The sequence below is a fragment of the Prionailurus viverrinus genome, chromosome D2, assembly GCF_022837055.1.
Source record: "Prionailurus viverrinus isolate Anna chromosome D2, UM_Priviv_1.0, whole genome shotgun sequence".
In the NCBI taxonomy this organism is placed as follows: Eukaryota; Metazoa; Chordata; class Mammalia; order Carnivora; family Felidae; genus Prionailurus; species Prionailurus viverrinus.
In genome coordinates this window covers 20,622,978-20,631,340 of record NC_062571.1, presented here as the reverse complement: position 1 = coordinate 20,631,340, position 8,363 = coordinate 20,622,978, and the positions used below count along the sequence as shown (strand labels likewise).

The 8,363-nt window shown below is 36.7% G+C and overlaps 1 pseudogene; it reads left to right on the top strand.

Annotated features, from left to right (window-relative positions):
- Positions 1-7,631: 7,631 nt before the first annotated feature.
- On the top strand, positions 7,632-7,981 carry LOC125147579 (transmembrane protein 258-like; annotated as a pseudogene).
- Positions 7,982-8,363: the final 382 nt, after the last annotated feature.

The window sequence follows — 8,363 nt, the reverse complement described above, 5'->3', positions numbered from 1 at the left end:
GAGGCACAGAGAACTCCCTTCAGACGTAACTTGAATCGATCTTCTGCACGACATATCATAGTGAAACTGGCAAAATACAAGGATAAAGAGAAAATTCTGAAAGCAGCAAGGGGTAAACGTGCCCTCACATATAAAGGGAGACCTATAAGACTCGTGACTGATCTCTCTTTTGAAACTTGGCAGGCCAGAAAGAATTGGCACGAGATTTTCAGGGTGCTAGACAGAAACAATATGCAGCCAAGAATCCTTTATCCAGCAAGTCTGTCATTTAGAATAGAAGGAGAGATAAAGGTCTTCCCAAACAAACAAAAACTGAAGGAATTTGTCACCACTAAACCAGCCCTACAAGAGATCCTAAGGGGGACCCTGTGAGACAAAGTCCCAGAGTCATCACTATAAGCATAAAACATACAGACATCACAATGACTCTAAACCCGTATCTTTCTATAATAACACTGAATGTAAATGGATTAAATGCGCCAACCAAAAGACATAGGGTATCAGAATGGATAAAAAAACAAGACCCATCTATTTGCTGTCTACAAGAGACTCATTTTAGACCTGAGGACACCTTTAGATTGAGAGTGAGGGGATGGAGAACTATTTATCATGCGACTGGAAGCCAAAAGAAAGCTGGAGTAGCCATACTTATATCAGACAAACTAGACTTTAAATTAAAGGCTGTAACAAGAGATGAAGAAGGACATTATATAATAGTTACAGGGTCTATCCATCAGGAAGAGCTAACAATTATCAATGTCTATGCACCGAATACCGGAGCCCCCAAATATATAAAACAATTACTCATAAACATAAGCAACCTTATTGATAAGAATGTGGTAATTGCAGGGGACTTTAATACACCACTTACAGAAATGGATAGATCATCTAGACACACGGTCAATAAAGAAACAAGGACCCTGAATGAGACATTGGATCAGATGGACTTGACAGATATATTTAGAACTCTGCATCCCAAAGCAACAGAATATACTTTCTTCTCGAGTGCACATGGAACATTCTCCAAGATAGATCATATACTGGGTCACAAAACAGCCCTTCATAAGTTTACAAGAATTGAAATTATACCATGCTTACTTTCAGACCACAATGCTATGAAGCTTGAAATCAACCACAGGAAAAAGTCTGGAAAACCTCCAAAAGCATGGAGGTTAAAGAACACCCTACTAACGAATGAGTGGGTCAACCAGGCAATTAGAGAAGAAATTAAAAAATATATGGAAACAAACGAAAATGAAAATACAACAATCCAAACACTTTGGGATGCAGCGAAGGCAGTCCTGAGAGGAAAATACATTGCAATCCAGGCCTATCTCTAGAAACAAGAAAAATCCCAAATACAAAATCTAACAGCACACCTAAAGGAACTAGAAGCAGAACAGCAAAGGCAGCCTAAGCCCAGCAGAAGAAGAGAAATAATAAAGATCAGAGCAGAAATAAACAATATAGAATCTAAAAAAACTGTAGAGCAGATCAACGAAACCAAGAGTTGGTTTTTTGAAAAAATAAACAAAATTGACGAACCTCTAGCCAGGCTTCTCAAAAAGAAAAGGGAGATGACCCAAATAGATAAAATCATGAATGAAAATGGAATGATTACAACCAATCCCTCAGAGATACAAACAATTATCAGGGAATACTATGAAAAATTATATGCCAACAAATTGGACAACCTGGAAGAAATGGACAAATTCCTGAACACCCACACTCTTCCAAAACTCAATCAGGAGGAAATAGAAAGCTTGAACAGACCCATAACCAGTGAAGAAATTGAATCGGTTATCAAAAATCTCCCAACAAATAAGAGTCCAGGACCAGATGGCTTCCCAGGGGAGTTCTACCAGACGTTTAAAGCAGAGATCATACCTATCCTTCTCAAGCTATTCCAAGAAATAGAAAGGGAAGGAAAACTTCCAGACTCATTCTATGAAGCCAGTATTACTTTGATTCCTAAACCAGACAGAGACCCAGTAAAAAAAGAGAACTACAGGCCAATATCCCTGATGAATATGGATGCAAAAATTCTCAATAAGGTACTAGCAAATCGAATTCAACGGCATATAAAAAGAATTATTCACCATGATCAAGTGGGATTCATTCCTGGGATGCAGGGCTGGTTCAACATTCGCAAATCAATCAACGTGATACATCACATTAACAAAAAAAAAGAGAAGAACCATATGATCCTGTCAATCGATGCAGAAAAGGCCTTCGACAAAATCCAGCACCCTTTCTTAATAAAAACGCTTGAGAAAGTCGGGATAGAAGGAACATACTTAAAGATCATAAAAGCCATTTATGAAAAGCCCACAGCTAACATCATCCTCAACGGGGAAAAACTGAGAGCTTTTTCCCTGAGATCAGGAACACGACAAGGATGCCCACTCTCACCGCTGCTGTTTAACATAGTGCTGGAAGTTCTAGCATCAGCAATCAGACAACAAAAGGAAATCAAAGGCATCCAAATTGGCAAAGATGAAGTCAAGCTTTCGCTTTTTGCAGATGACATGATATTATACATGGAAAATCCGATAGACTCCACCAAAAGTCTGCTAGAACTGATACAGGAATTCAGCAAAGTTGCAGGATACAAAATCAATGTACAGAAATCAGTTGCATTCTTATACACTAACAATGAAGCAACAGAAAGACAAATAAAGAAACTGATCCCATTCACAATGGCACCAAGAAGCATAAAATACCTAGGAATAAATCTAACCAAAGATGTAAAGGATCTGTATGCTGAAAACTATAGAAAGCTTCTGAAGGAAATTGAAGAAGATTTAAAGAAATGGAAAGACATTCCCTGCTCATGGATTGGAAAAATAAATATTGTCAAAATGTCAATACTACCCAAAGCTATCTACACATTCAATGCAATCCCAATCAAAATTGCACCAGCATTCTTCTCGAAACTAGAACAAGCCATCCTAAAATTCATATGGAACCACAAAAGGCCCCGAATAGCCAAAGGAATTTTGAAGAAGAAGACCAAAGCAGGAGGCATCACAATCCCAGACTTTAGCCTCTACTACAAAGCTGTCATCATCAAGACAGCATGGTATTGGCACCAAAACAGACACATAGACCAATGGAATAGAATAGAAACCCCAGAACTAGACACACAAACGTATGGCCAACTCATCTTTGACAAAGCAGGAAAGAACATCCAATGGAAAAAAGACAGCCTCTTTAACAAATGGTGCTGGGAGAACTGGACAGCAACATGCAGAAGGTTGAAACTAGACCACTTTCTCACACCATTCACAAAAATAAACTCAAAATGGATAAAGGACCTAAATGTGAGACAGGAAACCATCAAAACCTTAGAGGAGAAAGCAGGAAAAGACCTCTCTGACCTCAGCCGTAGCAATCTCTTACTCGACACATCCCCAAAGGCAAGGGAATTAAAAGCAAAAGTGAATTACTGGGACCTTATGAAGATAAAAAGCTTCTGCACAGCAAAGGAAACAACCAACAAAACTAAAAGGCAACCAACGGAATGGGAAAAGATATTCGCAAATGACATATCGGACAAAGGGCTAGTCTCCAAAATCTATAAAGAGCTCACCAAACTCCACACCCAAAAAACAAATAACCCAGTGAAGAAATGGGCAGAAAACATGAATAGACACTTCTCTAAAGAAGACATCCGGATGGCCAACAGGCACATGAAAAGATGTTCAGCGTCACTCCTTATCAGGGAAATACAAATCAAAACCACACTCAGGTATCACCTCACGCCAATCAGAGTGGCCAAAATGAACAAATCAGGAGACTATAGATGCTGGAGAGGATGTGGAGAAACGGGAACCCTCTTGCACTGTTGGTGGGCATGCAAATTGGTGCAGCCGCTCTGGAAAGCAGTGTGGAGGTTCCTCAGAAAATTAAAAATAGACCTACCCTATGACCCAGCAATAGCACTGCTAGGAATTTATCCAAGGGACACAGGAGCACTGATGCATAGGGCCACTTGTACCCCAATGTTCATAGCAGCACTCTCAACAATAGCCAAATTATGGAAAGAGCCTAAATGTCCATCAACTGATGAATGGATAAAGAAATTGTGGTTTATATACACAATGGAATATTACGTGGCAATGAGAAAAAATGAAATATGGCCTTTTGTAGCAACGTGGATGGAACTGGAGAGTGTGATGCTAAGTGAAATAAGCCATACAGAGAAAGACAGATACCATATGGTTTCACTCTTATGTGGATCCTGAGAAACTGAACAGGAACCCATGGGGGAGGGAAAGGAAAAAAAAAAAAAAAAGAGGTTAGAATGGGAGAGAGCCAAAGCATAAGAGACTGTTAAAAACTGAGAACAAACTGAGGGTTGATGGGGGGTGGGAGGGAGGAGAGGGTGGGTGATGGGTATTGAGGAGGGCACATTTTGGGATGAGCACTGGGTGTTGTATGGAAACCAATTTGTCAATAAATTTCATTAAAAAAAAAATAAATCACTACCAAAAAAAAAAAAAAAAAAAATAAACCAGCAAATCAAGGGGAGTTTAACAGTTTAAAAAAAGTTGATCAATGTAATTTGCCATGTTAAGAAGTTAAAGAAGAGGGGCGCCTGGGTGGCTCAGTTGGTTAAGCAGCTGACTCTTGATTTCTGCTCCGGTCATGATCTCACTGTTCATGGGATTGAGCCCCATGTGGGGTTCTGAACTGACAGTTAAGATCCTGCTTGGGATTCTCCCTCTCCCTCTCTTTTTGCCCTACCCTGATTTACATGCTCTCTCTCTTTCTCTCTCTCTCTCAAAATAAATAAATAAACTTAAAAAAAGAAGTTAAAGAAGAAAAATTGTACAATCAGTTCAATAGATGTAGAAAAACATGTGATAAAATTCAACATACTTTCATGATTAAAAAGAAAAAGCTCAGGAAACTTAAAACACAAGGGATCATTTTTATAAAAAAATAAATAAAAATCAATCTTAACCCACAACCAAACATAATTTTTAATGCAGAGACACTGAAAGTTATCTTTTTGATGTAAGTAACAAAATAAGGATGCCTCTGTCTCATTTCTTGTCAACATTGCCCTAAAGGTCCTAGCCAAAACTATAAAGCAAAATGAAGAAATATAATGTATAAGGGTTAAACACAAAATACAACTGTCATTATTTGCAAGTGTTATGATTGTGTTCCTAGAAATACAAAAATAATCTAGTGATAATTAATGCAGTTTAGCAAGGTTGCTAGATACAACATCAATATAAAATTTATTTCTATATATGAGCAACAAACATTTAAAAAACAAAAGTTAAAATAATATGCCATTTATTATATTATCAAAATTTAAGTAATTAGGAATAATTATAGCCTAAGATTTGTAAGGCGTATATGGCAAAAGACTATGAAATTTTAATAAAGAAAGTTAAAGGAGACCTAAACCAAGTACAGAGACTAAGCACATGGATTTGGGGGCTCTCTATTATTAAATAACAGTTCTCCACAAATGTATCTACAATTTCAATGCAATTAAATAAAAATCTCAATAGGTCTGAAGAAATAATAACAAGCCAATTCTATAAAAAATATATATAATACAAAAAAAAAAAACCCAAGACTAGAATACACAAGAAACAATTATAGTAAAGACTTTGGCTCTACCAAAAATAAAGATATTAAAGTACAGCACTTAAAAGAAGGTAGTGGAGAAAGAATGAAATCTGGCCATTTGTAGCAATGTGGATGGAACTGGAGAGTGTTATGCTAAGTGAAATAAGTCAGAGAAAGACAGATACCATATGTTTTCACTCATATGTGGATCCTAAGAAACTTAACAGAAAACCATGGGGGAGGGGAAGGGGGAAAAAAAGTTACAGAGAGGGAAGAAGGCAAACCATAAGAGACTCTTAAATACTGAGAACAAACTGAGGGTTGATGAGGGGTACAGGGGAGGGGAAAGTGGGTGATGGACATTGAGGAAGGCACCTGTTGGGATGAGCACTGGGTGTTGTATGGAAATCAATTTGACAATACATTATATTTAAAAAAATAAAAATAAATAAAAAAAATAAAAGAAGGTAGTGGTGCAAGAACAGGCCAATAGACAAATCAAATAAAATATGTGTGCTCCAGAAACTGACCTACACGTATATGGGTACTTGACTTATGACAAGTCATAATAATAATGTAGAGTAGTTAGAAGTGGGTGGTCTTTTCAGTACATAATGACAGGAACGTTGAGCATCCTTTTGGGGAAAAATGATATTGGAACACTTACTATGCAATGAAATCAAAATCAATTCCACCTAGCTCATGGCACTGAATAGGAAAGGCAAAATAATAAACCCTTTTAGAAGATAATATAGGTGAATATTTTCAGAACTTCAGGGTAAGGATATAGTCCCAAACAAAACACAAAAAAAAGTATAAGGCTAATATTAATTAAAATATTAATAAATTTGACAAAATTTAAACTAAATACTTCTGTTCATGAAATTACACCACCAAAATAAACAATGACACTCCAGGAGTAATGAATGCCCTTTGTATCTAGATTGTAATCTCATTATACTATTTCTCCAAAAAGAGAACCAGAGCACCTTTTAGTGATGGCAGTTCCAAATCTGTAACACCAAATGTACAGGATGAATCAGAGATATCTTGTCCAGCCTGAAAGCAAGAAAGTTATCAATGGCTACTAGTGTCATACTGAAAGAACACAGGAGCCAATTAGAAGGGGCTCATACTGACCAAAGATGGGACAACTTAAGCATCTAAAAAAATAATGGCTCCAATGAATTGAAGTATATCAAATATATACAAATCCATTTTTCATAATGATAGTCCAAAAATAAAAACTCAAAAATAAAAACTCAAATCTAAGAATTACTATGAGTGGGAAAAACTGGCATTATGTGCCTCCAGACATGATGGAGAGGAACTATATAGCATTACACCTATATACTGACAACAGAGATTTGGAAATTGACATTAAAGAGGATTACCACTTATGACAGCAAAAAAATAACAAATACTTATGGTGACCTTGGGTTAAGTGGAGATTTCTTAGATATGATGCCAAAAACAATTCATAACAAATTCATAAATTGGACTTCAACAAAATTTAAAACTTTTGCTCTGTAAAAATACACCATTTTTCTTTAAATGAAAGAATGAAAATTAAATAAAAGAATGAGAATGAAAAGGCAAGAGACATACTGGGAAAAATCTTTGCAAAGCATATATCTGATAAAAGACTTGTATCCAGATTATATAAAGAACACTCAAAGCTCAGCTATAAGAGAAAAAAACAAGACAATTAAAAATTAGGTAAAAGATTTAATCAGATATTTCACCAAAGAAGATCTATAAAGGGCACATGAAAATGATTTCAATATCATTGGTCATTAGGGAAATGCAAATTAAAAGCACAATGAGGTTCCACTAGAATGGCTAAAATTTAAAAGACAGACTTTATGAGTGTGGGTGGGATGTAGAAAACTGAAACTTTCATACACTGCTGGTCTGCATGTAAAATGGCACAACCACATTGAAAAACATTTTGGCAGTTTCTTTAAAAGTTAAACATATACCGCTTCTGCCAATGTGTTATTCTGGTGGTGGTGGTGGATCACCCTTTGCCTGGCAAAATGGACACTGAGGCCATGAGCAGATACACCAACCCAATGAACTTTGGTTGTCCTCTCCCGTCTGACTGTGGTGCTGTTGACCATTGGCATGTTCTTCACTGCCTGGTTCTTTATTTATGAGGTTACCTCCACTAAGTACATTTATCTACAAACAGCTTCTCATCTACTTGGTGGCCTTGCTTTTCATGGGCTTTGGAGTCCTCTTCCTGTTGCTCTGGGTTGTCATCTATGTATGGGCTCCCAATGGTTCCAACCAGGTGGCTTCACTGAATATCTGCTTTTGCAAATTAATTTTTTTACTATTGCTGGAAGTGTCCCATTTGCTGCTCACAATAAAGGCAGATGTGTGACCAAAAAAAAAAAAAAGTTAAACTATACCTATAATACTATCCAGTCATTTAATTCCTAGGTATTTACCCAAGAGAAAGGGAGATACATGTCCACACAAAGACTTGCACATGAAGCATATGGCTTTATTTTTAATAGCCAAAACGTGGAGACAACTCAAATGTCTATCAGCAGATGAATAGATAAATTGTGGTATATCCATACAATGGAAGGCTCAGCAATAACAGGGCAGGAACTAGTGATATAACAACATGAGTGAATCTTAAATTACTTATGCTGAATGAAAGAATCACTGTGTGATTCCATTTACATAAAATTCTAGAAAATTCAAACTCATTTATAGAGATACATAGAAGATCAGTGGTCACGTAGGAAGAGTAAAGT